Source organism: Festucalex cinctus, chromosome 1 (assembly GCF_051991245.1).
Source record: "Festucalex cinctus isolate MCC-2025b chromosome 1, RoL_Fcin_1.0, whole genome shotgun sequence".
In the NCBI taxonomy this organism is placed as follows: Eukaryota; Metazoa; Chordata; class Actinopteri; order Syngnathiformes; family Syngnathidae; genus Festucalex; species Festucalex cinctus.
Window position 1 is genome coordinate 37,506,589 of NC_135411.1, and position 15,613 is coordinate 37,522,201.

Genomic DNA, 15,613 nt, shown 5'->3' on the forward strand with positions numbered 1-15,613 from the left:
GGCATCCACTTTTTTATTAATCTGACGGCCGATGTAAGCGATTCATTTAAAACTTTGAAGCTTTGAATGCAGCCGCGAGCGTCTTTTTTTTTCTTTTTTTTTTTGCCGCAAGCGTCTCTGTCATGGCATCTTACTCCAGCAACGTAGCACCCATAGCAACATCTGATTTGTTCTACCTCTTGCGCGGCTAACCAATCAGTAGTGAAAGCCATATATGGTCAGCTACAGTAGCCTTCTGGTCACACACGCAACCACTGAAGCTTGAAACAACGAGAGAGACATGCTTCGAAGGTAAGTTAAAAGAGAAGAAGCTCCACCAAACTTTTCACCATAAGCTAAGTACATTGACTTGTGTTGTGTATTAAATGTGCTATATGAATAAAGATGCATTGCTTTGCATTGAGCTAACAGTGGTGTGTTCAGCTTAGCATGTAGGCTAACACCCAGTAGCTAATTCGCTACTTGAACTACTCGGGGAGGGAATCACACACATTTTCACTTAATTAAATAAACTATGTTTGTTAGAAAGGTTCCAAATATTAACAGTTGTCATTATTATATTGTCTAGTTCCATGTTAAGAGTAGAGTAATGTCATTATATTTACCTCTCGTGACGCACACATTGCATTCTGGGTCACGTCCACTACTTGTTGCATAGCGGTTATTATGCAGTGAGATGCCACAGTGACACTAAATAGCGTTTAGTTACTTTATATTGTGTTTATTTGTCGCACTGGTTTGCCATTGTGTGCCTTAAGCTTCGACGTCGATTTGATTGACAGCTCGTTGTGCACCTCGTTAAAGTCCGCTCCGTAACAAATTAAGTGTCTCAAACACCGTTTAACTACACGAACGTGTTCTCTTCCGTATGTTTGGCATTAGTAGAGAAGTGCACTAAAGTATAGTGTGCTTATTTGCTCGTTTTGTCTCTCTTTTCACGTCATGTCTGCCGTCAGTTGAGACATTATCCTCTCAATGGATGCCACTAATATGTAACATCTACGGCCGTAGTCGGCTGTAATTAATGTTCAGTGATGTAATTTCATTACGTGCATCATACTTTGAGTAATTAGCTCATGTTTGGTGTGTTGTATAACTTTCTTGTGTGTTTATAGCCATTCATGTGTACAGCTAAGATGGTGCTTGTTAATGTGAATTAGCAATATTGCAGCCCAGTTATTATTTAGACAAGTACATCTGTGCCATTAAGTAATACAGTACTGTATTTGTGTTGTATTAGGAGTCAAGTATTCACACTCATACACTGTATTGTTTATCTGTTTATTGATAGAGGGAAAGTGAAATAAACTTGTATTTTGCTAGGAAACATGTTCACGGGATGGTGAGAGAATAGTGTGCCCATTTACACACACTGTAAGTGTAAAACATGTTAAACTGCAGAAACTGGCAGCGGTCCACCACAACAATGTCGGTTTAACCAACTTATTCTTACTATTATTATAATCAAGTTAATTTACTCTACCTTTTTCTGCGTTGATTGGGACATCCTAAGTGGCAGTAAACTACATGATGAAGTGTGTCCTGAAGCTGGCTTTGGCAGTTCTCTTGTAGAGAGTAGCATGATATTGCTGTTCTAGATTTAAGATCATAAGATTATCAATACTGTCTATATGGTAACAATAATCATAATGAGAATAAGGTCTACACGAACTGCATGGTGTTCAGGGATGAATAGTTTTTCTCATGGCATTTTTTTTTTTTATGCTGTAGTAATAAGTAATGCCGCAGTTGATGCACATTTTGAATGACAGGGTTCCTGCTATCACATCCATCCATCCATCCATTTTCTTGACCGCTTATTCCTCACAAGGGTCGCGGGGGGTGCTGGCGCCTATCTCAGCTGGCTCGGGGCAGTAGGCGGGGGACACCCTGGACTGGTTGCCAGTCAATCGCAGGGCACACAGAGATGAACAACCATCCATATGCACAAGCACACCTAGGGACAATTCGGAGCACCCAATTAACCTGCCATGCATGTCTTTGGAATGTGGGAGGAGACCGGAGTACCCGGAGAAGACCCACGCGGGCACGGGGAGAACATGCAAACTCCACCCAGGAAGGCTCGGAGCCTGGACTTCCTGCTATCACATTAAAATATAAAAATATAACATTTAGATAATAAAACTACAAGTACGTTGAGTTTCCTTGAGCATAACCTCCATGCACTCTCATGTTTGGTGTAAGGTACCATGTTACTTGTTAACATTATTGGCTGAAGGCACTGTTTCCTTGTCTTAAAAGTAAAATAAATAAACAAATAAAAACAAAAACAAAAAAAACTTTTGATGTCATATTGATCTCAAAGTATTATTCCCACCAAACTTACTTTAACGACGACAGGTTTTATGTCACAAATGTTTTATTACATGATAGCAGAATATTATTTAAATGATTTTTGGAGAAATCATCCCTCCACAGCCCGATCATACGCCTGTAATTATTTTTTTTCAAATAAGTATTTCTTAATTTCACGGCATGAATAAAACTAACCAATCAGAGACTGTGGAGTCAAAAGACACAAGGTGATGCCTCAGTTTGCATCACCTTTCACAGAGACGCTTGGTGACACACAGAGAACCTCGTAATGAAGAAACTATTATAGTTTCTTGGCTGGTAATTAAACTCCAGGTAGCAACAAAAGTTAAACAGAAGTCATTGGAAAGCTCTCTACTTCATGTCAAGGGACACACCAACCAGTGTTGTTTGAGGCATGAATGGCTGCGCCCATTTGTGCCATGTGACTGTTCAACATGGCGGCACGGTAGTCGAGTGGTTAGCACGTCCGCTTCCCAGTTCTGAGGTCTCCGGTTCGAGTCCAGGCTGCGGCCTTCCTGGTTGGAGTTTGCATGTTCTCCCCGTGCCCGTGTGGGTCTTCTCCGGGTACTCCGGTCTCCTCCCACATTCCAAAGACATGCATGGCAGGTTAATTGGGCGCTCGGAATTGTCCCTAGGTGTGCGTGTGAGTGCGGATGGTTGTTCGTCTCTGTGTGCCCTGCGATTGGTTGGCAACCAGTCCAGGGTGTCCCCCGCCTACTGCCCAGAGCCAGCTGAGATAGGCGCCAGCAGCCCCCGCGACCCTTGTGAGGAATAAGCGGTCAAGAAAATGGATGGATGGAGGGATGGACTGTTCAACATTTACAGTTGCTCATTTGTCCTGATTCTAAAATGTATTGCACAACTTTGATATGGGTTTGAAATGGGATTAATTTTCCATTGTCTACACTCTAAAAATCGTTTGGTTAAAAAAAAAACACACACAAAAAAAAAAACTACCAATCTCGTAGGTTAAGCTCATATTGGCTTGATTAACCAATAGATTGGTCAGACATTGACCATTCCAGGTGGTTTACAGGCATACCGATTTTATTGGTTAGCCAAATTGGTTACAATAGAAAGTAAGTCTAGATAGATCACTTGGAAATATATTGTATCAATTTATTGTATTCTAAATGTATTTATTAATTATTATAAGCAATTACAATATATTATATGATATATTATAAATTATAAATATAGTGTTTAAAAATGGGATGTCTCTAGATAGATCACTAGGCAATGTATGTATCAACTTATATTGTAGTTATAAATTATGTCAAGTTTAAACTTTTGTAAATTACTATAATGTATTTAACTCAAATCTGTGACATTTTGAGATTCCCCTCAAATGTATAATGTGCTTTTTAAAATAAATGTATTTATTATTTATCATCATTATCATTATCATTATTATTATTATTATCATCATCATCATTATTATTATTATCACCATTAGTATTAGTGGTAGTATATTCATTCAACAAAACTGAAAACTACACTGTCCACTAGGGCTGGGAATCTTTGACTGTCTCACGATTCGATTCGATTACGATTTTTGGGTCTCTAATTTGATTCAGAATCGATTTTCAATTCTCGATTCAAACTATTTTCGATTCAAAATTATTTGATTGACAAATGATTTCTGCTTCAATTTACAGATATGCAAAAACTTGTCATGATCTACCCCAGTCTGCTTTGCAAGACAAAATGACAAATAGAGACATTAAAGGAAGGCACCTTTAATTAGAGATAGACCGATATGCTTTTTTCAGGGCCGATACCGATTCCGATTATCGGTAGTCAAGGAGGCAGATAACCGATATTTGAAGCCGATATTCATTTGCAGTAAAAGTTAAAATGTTGGCACCAAATTTTTGAATAATGCAAACCCTAACCGTTCTTTACAATGGATTCTGACACTACACTTTTCATTTTACATCCTTCTATCTGCAATAAGACGTTGGTGGCGGGGGGAGTTAAATGTGGGGCCAATGTGACATTACCTTTTATAGCATTTGGGATACTTGTAGTTTTATTCTATAAATGTTATATTTTTATATTTTGAAGTAATAGGAGGAACCCTGTCATTCAAAATGTGCATCAGCTGTGGCATTACTTATTACTAGAGCAAAAAAAAAATAAAAAAATTCCATGAGAAAAACTATTCATCCCTGAACACCATACAGTTCTTGTAGACCTTATTATGATTATTGTTATTGTTACCATATAGACAGTTTTGATAAGCTGAGGATCTTAAATCGAGAACAGCAATATCATGCTACTCCTCTCTACAAGAGAACTGTCAAAAGACACTTCATCATGTAGTTTACTGCCACTTAGGATGCCCCAATCAACGCAGAAAAAGGTAGAGTAAAATAACTTGGTTATAATAATAGTAAGAATAACTTGGTTAAACAGACATTGTTGCGGTGGACCGCTGCCACTTTCTGCTGTTTAATGTGTTTTACACTTATAGACACGTGTGTGTATATGGGCACACTATTCTCTCACTACTGTACTGTACTGTATCACTTAATGGCACAGATGTACTTGTCTAAATAATAACTAGGCTGCAACATTGCTAATTCACATTAACAAGCACTATCTTAGCTGTCCACATGAATAGTTACTAACACACGAGAAAGTTATACAACACACCAAACATGAGCTCATTATTCAAAGTATGATGCACGTAACGAAATTACATCACTGAACATTAATTGCAGCCGACTACGGCCGTAGATGTTTCATATTAGGGGCATCGATTGAGAGGATAATGTCCCAAATGACGGCAGACATGACGTGAAAAGAGAGACAAAACGAGCAAATAAGCACACTCTACTTTAGTGCACTTCTCTACTAATGCCAAACATACGGAAGAGAACACGTTCGTGTAGTTAAACGGTGTTTGAGACACTTAATTAGTTACGGAGCGGACTTTAACGAGGTGCACAACGAGCTGTCAATCAAATCGACGTCGAAGCTTAAGGCACACAATGGCAAACCAGTGCGACAAATAAACACAATATAAAGTAACTAAACGCTATTTAGTGTCACTATGGCATCTCACTGCATAATAACCGCTATGCAACAAGTAGTGGACGTGACCCAGAATGCAATGTGTGCGTCACGAGAGGTAAATATAATGACATTACTCTACTCTTAACATGGAACTAGACAATATAATAATGACAACTGTTAATATTTGGAACCTTTGTAACAAACATTATTTACTTAATTAAGTGAAAATGTGTGTGATTCCCTCCCCGAGTAGTTCAAGTAGCGAATTAGCTACTGGGTGTTAGCCTACATGCTAAGCTGAACACACCACTGTTAGCTAGCGGGGATTCAATGCAAGGCAATGCAGCTCCATTCATATAGTGCATTTAATACACCACATAATTCAATATGTTTAGCTTATCATGGTGAAACGATCGGCGGAGTCTCTTCTCTTTTAACTTACCTTCGAAGCATGTGTGTCTCGCGTTGTGTCCGTGGGCGCGTGTGTGACCGGCTACTGTGATACAGGCATACACTACTGATTGGTTCTGGCTTTTGCACGGCTAACCAATCAAATGCTGCTATGGGCGTTACATTGCTGGAGTTGGACTCCATAACAGACAGAGACGCTCTGGGCTGCATTCGAAGCGAAAAGACGGAGTTTTAAATGGATCGCTCATATCGGCCGTCAGATTAATAAAACAGACAGATACCGATATGTACCAATATGTCAAATATCGGCCCCGATTATCGGCCCGACCGATTATCGGTCTATCTCTACCTTTAATTTTACATGTATGGCTTGATCGGCAGTAAATAGTTAGTTTAGCTACGAAAAATGCATAAGAGCTGAAGAATACACCCCTATATTGATTTATTTAACTTTTCTTCAACATAGAAGTACTTGCGTGTTGGAACGCCCCCAAGTGGTGACGTAACAAGTGTGTATACTCGCTTGGCGAACAGTAGTTCACGCAGACATAACGACGAGGAGGACACAAACGTCACTTATGCCTTACTGTATTGCAAAATTTTGCAAGGCGTCGGCAAGGAAAAACCCGCGAGGTGCACACTGGTATGTTATCCCAAAAAAAGGCTATTTGCGTAGACAATGGCTTGCTAAGTGCTGTCAACTTCCCGGCAAGGACAAGCAGGCGCGTGTGTGCAGCGAACATTTCAGGCATGAGGACTTCGAAAATATGTTACAATTTGAGATGGGGTACGCCACACGCCTAATACTAAAGCCCAACGCAGTACCGAGTATCTTTAAAGAACCAGACGTGGGAAATAATCAAGCCGATGGAGGATCTCTGGCGGCTACTTCCGCAACTGCTAGCAACACGGAGCCTTCACTCTCACCAACAGCCGGCACAAATCGAGGTCTACCGGCGGCCACTGCAAGATCTCGGAGAAGCGAAGCAAAATTAAAGAGAAAGGTAGGCATGTTTGGGGGGGGGGGGCATTCTTTATTATACTGCACGGACTGTTTTTTTTTTTTCATAATTCATTTGAGTGTGAACATCGTCAAGTACGGGGACGAGGACGTTATGTTTTATTAGCTCGTAAGTTGTTTATACTTCACAAACTGACCATGTTCAGAATCTTTTTTTAACAAAAAACTTATAGAATGTGGATTAGTGTCATTATCATCGGCATGTGCGACGTACTACATTTGTGTTCTGTCCCGCTGTTCTTCCTGTGGTGCATTCCAGTTTCATTTGCATTTCTATTAATTTCGTTCAGATCCAAACCATTGATAACCTGCCTAGGTAACGATGTCTCACATTTCCTTAATTCATTCTTTCTATAAATAAACACGGTTAATACACAACCTTCTTACAAGCTTTCGTTTACATCATCAGGACGCTACGCAAAAAAAGAAAATAAAAAAAAACAGCTAGGGGAGGTTGGGCGCTGTACCGACGATATATATAATTTTATTATTTTTTCTTTTTCCTGAAATAACTGCAACTGCACCAGTGCTGTGTGCATCATACAGTATGATTTGTTATGTATTTATTATAGACACCAGTCACGTCACAATACTCAATTTATCATAACAGTATTATTAAAAATGGGTCAATAGTTTATTTTGTGCCCGAAAAGACCATCTGGCGCCACAACTTTCACATCCAAGGCAGACTGCCCTTCGGTAGGGTTATTTTGTCATGTTGGCTCGAAGCGATAAGGTTTAATCCTTCCGGGTTTGACGCTAGATGCACGGCTGCGTTTCATAGTGCTTCCATCGTGTAGCGTTTACACACTAGTGCCATTGAAACATTCTCCAGTTGTCAAGTGCTGTATTATGAAGGAATACAAATGTTTTCCCATCAAAATAACCATGTAATCACTAATCACGTGTAATATTTCTCTTTTCTAAACATTACTGTCACAAATTAAGGGGAAGCTCACATTTTTTATTTATTTTCTTAAACTTGTCTGTTAGACCAGTCGACGACAAAATAGCACTATGAAATAAATTCATCAACCTCAAACATTTTTGATAAAATCTTACTGATAATTTATTATACTGACACATAAAGTAACATTGACTCCATAATTTGATAACAATTATCAATATAAGGTTCTCAGATTACGTACATGGCTTCATTCTACAGCTGATCACTCGATCCACTTTCTGGTAACGCACACACGCACTCATTCATTTAATGAAGTTGTGTCTTTAGTGATCAGCTTTCTACAAAAAACACAAAACAATAAAAACTCACCTGAAATGAAAAGATCAGAACGAACACGTAAGGGGTTCATACGACTGCACCTTCGATCTGTTGATGCAGCAATCCATGCTCGCCTTCGTCGTTCATTTTTCTGTTCTGCTGCTTTCCCCTGTCCACAAATTACCTTAGGAATGCGATTTGAAAAAAACAACAACAAACAAACGCTTTTTTTTTTTTTTTTTTAATCTCTTCCACCCCAGCTGTAGCAGTTTAGCACACGTCGTAGGCATTATCTCTCGATGGACTGTCAACAAGTGAGAGAGTATACCACGGAGCTAACACGTAGCAAGGCGGAGCCTACCAAAATGTCTGCCGGCAATGAATTGTGGGATATGCAGAAAAGGGCAAACCCCTCTATAAAATAAAAAATAATGCGACTTTTGATATTTTTAAAGTATGATTTGTGGAGGTAATAAGTACAGAAGTGCACATGTCGGCCTACATTTAGTGACGAGAAGTCGTGCTCGCCGGTGTGCGTGACTTCATTGGCAGCCGCCTGCATGAAGCAGGGTATATTTTTTTTTCGAAGTAGGAGAACCTGAATGTAGTGCGAGCTAAATTAAGACAATAGGCCTACTTGATGTCGCCATATAGAGCATGTATTGCTTACATTAAATGGCAACAAATGTGCACAATGTGTGCGCTCTCCATGCAGCTGCATCGTTTTTTTGTTTGTTTTTTCCTCCCGGGTTGCGCCTGTCTGGGCCCATCCCATGAGATATCTAGGGGAAAACAAACAAACAAACAAATAAATTAGTAAATAAATAAGTAAAGTGCTGGTCTGTGTACGTGTGATTGACGTCATGGTTTATATGTCACAGAAGAGGCGGGACTGTTTTTGCACAACAGTTTGTTTCCGGTGTTCTGTCGGATCAGCATACCTCGTCAGATCAGCATACCCGTATGCTGATCTGACAGCTGCCTCTATCGGGCTAGCATACGTAGTCAGAATAGCATTCCTACGTTACGACGATCCCGTAAATGATAATAATACACTGCAATTAGGCTAAATAAGATGCATATTAAAAACACTAGAGCTACCAAAGAAGCATATGTATAGTTAGTTTTAACACGAGCGTGCTCTTCTGACGGCTGATTGTAACATCGGTATGTTGTTTTGATGGCTGAAATGGGCACCCGCAGCACATTGTTGCCTTAGTTTACTAGTCAAGAAAAAATAAGGCCAACTATAGAGCCACATTAAAACTTCAGAGGACAATATGCCAACGCGCTCCCACAAACGATTTGCATGAATTTCTGTATTTTTAGATGATTTAAGTCTTCGCGTCTCATTCCGTTGTGTTCATTTTGCTGACTGCTGCGTTCAGGTGTAGGCTATTATGTGCACAGGGTCGTCATACGAAAACATTTTTATATATCAAAACAAACTGTTGTCAATAAATCAAACAAAAACCATATGCAGGCGCGGATGACAGTTTCCTCACCAAACTGAGGCTGAATGCACAGTATAATGACTTGCACACGAACTGCCCACTAGGTGACACAATTGTCATTTCTAATTTGTGTAAAAGGCAACATTATAATCAAACAACAAAATATTGGCTCCAGCGATACCCATTATGTATGATAGTTGTCTACATGACAGAAAATTGTTGAGATTTAATTGAGCAGATTTTGCAGGCTGTGAGAGAATTTGCCAGTTGGAACACCATTGCTTAATTTTGAAAGAAACATTTGAGAAGACTCGAAAAAAATGAGCTTTATTGTTGAATTCAAAATGAAAACCGATGCAGGACGATGAAACATATTTTATGTACAAACTACAATACACGTTGCCAGTTTGCTAAAAGTACAAAAACATCAAGTGACAAAAACTACACAACCTACGTCTCAAAAGATTCCAAACTACGATGGCTGTAGCAAGTCAGCAATTTAAGTTGCTTTTTTTTTTTACACTTAAAAACGTTATTCTGCACATTCAGCATGTGTCCACCGCAGACAGAATTCACATTGCACCTTAAAATAAGAAGAAAAAACACACATGAGTGAAACCCCAAAATGGTTTTTGAATAAGTGTAGTACAAGCATGTTTACTGCCACTGTGCCATAATAATAACGCACAGTGATCCACGATACTAACTGCAGAACAAAACTTACTCTCTGAATAAAATACTTTCACTATATAAAATAATTACAAAACGAAGTAAAATGCAGTTCTAAATAATCAGTTATTGCATACTTTTACTTACTTGTCAGTTGGCTATAACTCTTCTGCTCGAAACAAACAAATGTTAGAAAGTGTTACTGCAGAGGTGATTGAGCTTAAAGCTCTTCATCCGTCGGATTTGATTTTAATGGGAGGTGACTGGAATATGGTTCCTGATGAATGGGATGATCGATGGCCCTCCAGATTTGATAGTCATCATTTTAATCCACTTATGGAAGGCTTTATCAGAGATAATAGAATGATTGATATTTGGAGGAATCAAAATCCTGGGAAGAAACAATTCTCTTGGTACAAACCAAATGGTACTGCAAAATCAAGAATTGACTACTGGCTTGCTGCAGGAGCGCTTGAAGAATTTATTTCTGAAGTATCAATTTCAAAGGCTCCTTTGACTGATCACTGTGTTGTTGAATTGAAATTGAACTCAACTTACAGGGAAAAGGTAAACAAAAGTTATTGGAAATTTAACTCTACTCTATCAAAAAATGAAGAATATTGTTCCAACATAAGAGACATTATAAAGGAAATTGAAAATGACATTAGCATAACTAGCTTTTGCAATAAGTGGGAATATGTTAAATACAAAGTCAGAGAATTTTCTATTATTACAAGCAAAAAATTGAACAGGGAAAAAAGCAGGGAAGAGAGAAATTTGTTTTGTGAGATTAGTCAGTGTTGTAGTAAAACGGATGTGACTAATGATGATAAGGAAAAATTATTGCTTCTGCAGTCCAAACTTGATGATATCTTTTTGAAGAGAGCGCAGGGTGCTTTTGTAAGATCGAGAGCAAAATGGATGGAAGAGGGGGAAAAAAACTCAACCTACTTCAGCAGGATGGAAAAAAGACGGCAAGAATATAAGGCTATAACGAGCTTGTTAATTGATGGAAAAGAATGTAAAGATAAGCAAAGTATTGAGAAGGAGGTTTTTGCATTTTATAGTAATCTCTATTCATCTGTTCACTCATCTTCTGAGGTAACCAATTTTTTTGACCAAATTGCAAATCTCCAGCCAAACATTGATGTTACATTTAAAGATATATGTGATGCAGATTTAAAATTGGAAGAACTTGATGCGGTCAGTTTGAGATTGTCCATCAACAAAAGTCCTGGATCCGATGGGCTCACGGCCAATTTCTACCATTTTTTCTGGAGTGATGTCCGATGTTTATTGTTTAAAGCTATACAGGAATGTATCGAGAAACAAGAACTGATGCCGAGTATGAAGCAAGGACTGATAACACTAATTCCTAAGCACAACAAAGATAAAAGGTTATTGGACAATTTAAGACCTATCACACTTCTCAATACCGATTATAAATTGCTATCTGGATGTTTAGCAGCTAGATTGAAACAAGGTTTGTCAAATCTTATTGATGAAACACAATCTGGTTTTTTGAGTGGACGTTCTATTCATAACAATATACGTTTGGTATTGGCATCTCGATTAGAGACGGTAATCTCGACAATTATTCATAGTGATCAAACAGGTTTTATTAAAGGTCGTCATTCTACTAATAATATTAGGAGACTCTTTAACTTGATTAGTATGTCACAGCGGTATGATAAAAAGGCAGTTGTTATTTCGCTGGATGCAGAAAAAGCATTCGATAAAGTTAACTGGTCCTTCCTCTTTGCTGTCTTAAATAAATTCGGCTTCGGGGAGTCATTCATTCAATGGGTCTCAATATTATATGATTCTCCTAAAGCTACAGTTACTACTAATGGGATTACATCACAGAGTTTTACTTTACAAAGGGGAACAAGACAAGGGTGCCCAATTTCTCCTTTATTATTTGCTATATTTATTGAGCCGCTTGCATTAGCTATACGTCAGGATAGACGGATCCAAGGAATCCACTCCGGGACAATAGAACATAAAATTAATCTATATGCCGATGATATATTACTCTATTTAGAAGAACCTGCTATCTCGCTAGGGGAAGCATTTAAATTAATAACTAAATTCTCTCACTTATCAGATTACTCTATTAACTGGACAAAATCAACATTATTACCTATTACAGAAAATTCATGGAATCCTACAAGTCAGGATCCACACTACTCCTTTCCTACAGGTAATTTAAAATACTTAGGTGTTAAAATTTCACCTAAGTTAACTGAATTAACTTCTTTAAATTTTTCACCATTATTGGATAGTATCCGTAGTGACCTGGAGCGCTGGAATAATCTTCCGATCTCTTTAATAGGACGGATAGCTACTATAAAAATGAAAGTTTTACCAAAGATTAATTATTTATTTTCAATGATTCCATTTAAACCTACGTCTAACTGGTTCCAATCGCTGGACTCTGCTATCATAAAATTCTATTGGAATAAAAAAAAAGCCAAAATTAGTCTATCTACTCTTCAGGAAAGTAAATCTAAAGGAGGTTTAGAGGCACCAAACTTTATGTACTATTATCTAGCTAATCAACTACAATATCTTGTGCTATGGACACAACCCAACAGAGATACTAACTGTTGGTTGGAATTGGAGCAGAAGGATTGTAATAATCTTAGACTGTCAGATTTACTCTTTATTACAAAATCAATAAGACGACATAATTGTTTTAAAAACCCAATGATAGCCGCCACCCTGACTGCCTGGTGGAAGGCATTAGAAATTACAAACTCCCAATTGGCGCCCTGTGGGCTCTCTCCCATTTGGCATAACCCCGACTTTCAACTTAATAATCAGTCGTTCCATTTAAGCCTATGGGAGCAGAAAGGAATTACACACCTTCATCATCTTTTCTCAGATAATAAGTTTATATCGTATACAAACTTGGTCCAGAAATATGAAATAAAAAAGGGAAATTTCTTACATTATCTGCAAGTTAAAAATATGGTTAAGAAACAAATCCCAACACTTCAGGATACGCTCCAACTGCCTGTCTTAGCTAAAGATATTATAAAGCTTTCTCCAACAACAATAGAAAATATCAAAAATATATAAGTTATTTTTATACACAAATAAAACGTATTTACCGACTTTAAAATGGGAAAAAGACTTGTCTATAGTTCCGGAACCAGACTTTTGGACCCAAATCTGTGAAAATGTATTTAAAATGACCAAACAGACAAATTTGCAACTTATCCAATATAAGATACTTCATAGAACATATATTACACAATATATGATGAAAAAAATGGGACTCTCTGACTCCGACATTTGTCTCCAGTGCTCACAAATCACTGCCGATACTTATCTTCATGCTTTATGGTCATGTACTCCAGTGCTGCATTTCTGGACTAAAATCTTGGGAAAGCTCGCTGATATATTAAACTGTAGGCTTCCTTTATCTCCAAGATTGTGTTTACTAGGTGACTTAACAATAACTGAGCTACCATGTAAACAATCTCAATCTATATTTATAGCCCTTACTATTGCTAAAAAAATAATCCTTGTCAATTGGAAAAATAAACAATCTCTAAATATCGACCACTGGTTAAACTTACTAATAAATTATATCTCAATGGAAAAAATCTCTGCCTTAAATAAAAATCAAGTATCAAGATTTAAACAAATATGGTCTATGTACATAGAATATTTTAATCTCAATTTGGCAACTTAATCCTGCCAAGATTCTGCCTGTTAACGAGAGCCACCACATCGTTACAACTTCTGTTTTCGCTGCTTCTGTATTTGGTATTTTGTATCTGATTGTTTTTATTTTTATATAGTCAGGAACCTAGTTGCTGCTAGTGGGCTCGAGCATACCACACTATACGACACTATACTCAATAACTCCTTAAGATCTATTTCTAGTGGGCACTAAGCATCAACACTTGGTGTTAAAAAAAAAAAAAACAATATACGTTTGGTGTTAGATCTGGTTGATTATAGTCATATATTGTCGAGGGAGGGATTCATTCTCTTCCTTGACTTTTATAAGGCGTTCGATTCAGTCGAACACCCCTTCATATTGAATACTCTCAACTATTTTGGTTTTGGTCGGAAATTTATTAATCTGATTGGTATGTTATATAAGGACATTAATAGTTCTGTGGCTTTGGAACATGGTACCTGCCAAAGATTTCAAGTCAATAGGGGTATTAGACAGGGTTGTAACAGCTCGCCTTTGTTATTCATTCTAGTAGCAGAACTTTTAGCGATTAGGATAAAAAATAGTGGTATTGAAGGAATAAACATTTTCGAGAGAAAGATTTTAATTAGTCAATTTGCGGATGACACGACACTATTCTTAAAGAATGAAAGACAAATTCCTGAAGTTTTATCCTTGATTAATCAATTCTCCAGAGCATCAGGCCTAAAACTAAATATTGATAAATGTGTATTGTTTGCCCTTCATGACCAACCGGCACCCTCAATTTGTAACATTACCGTTAAAACTAAAGTCACTTACTTAGGCATTGTTGTTACCAAAGACAGGGAATTAAGGGAAAAAGAAAATGTATGCAAAAATGTAGATACATGTAAATCCATTCTAAATTCTTGGCTACAGAGGGACATTTCTATATTTGGTCGGGTCTTGCTTTCTAAAATGGAAAGTCTCTCAAGAATTATTTATCCCGCCTTTTCTCTCGAAATTTCTGAGAAAATGGCTAAACTCATCAATACTATAAACTTCCAATTTATTTGGAAAAAGAAATGTCAATATATAAGAAGAGCTGATGTGGTCAAAAGTATTGAAGAGGGAGGGTTGAATGCAATCGACTTTACAGTTATGAATGGTGCTTTAAAATTGAAATGGCTCAATTCATTTATTTTGCATAAAGATTCTTTTTGGTTTACCATTCCTAATGCGATTTTTCTAAAATTGGGTGGAATTGATTTTCTTTTGCGCTGTGATTATGATGTATGTAAACTGCCTGTGAAGCTGTCTGATTATCACCAACAAGCTCTTCGTTTCTGGAATCTGATATATAAGCATAATTTTACACCCCACAATTCACCCCTGTGGAATAATAACTATATTCTCGCCAATCGGAAGTCATTGTTTTTGGGACACTGGATGGATAAAGGGATTTGGGCTGTTTCACATCTTATGAACGAACATGGTGATTTTTTAAATCATACAGACTTTTGTGTTAAATACAACCTTCAATGTTCATTTAAGGAATTTAATAGAGTTATTAAAGCCATTCCAGCCCAATTTAAAGCAATGACTCAGCAATTGGTGATGCATTCTAATGTATCTGAAATGTGTTCACTATATTTGGAAGGAGTTTTCTTTGGGAGCAAACAATTGCCTAATACACTTTTTAGGAGGGTATTAACTGAACGGTACTATCCGTTCTTACTTAAAAGAAAATATATTCTACGGGATTACAGTGATGCTGATGCAAAAAGGATAAGGAAACGTTTCATATCATATCCGATTCC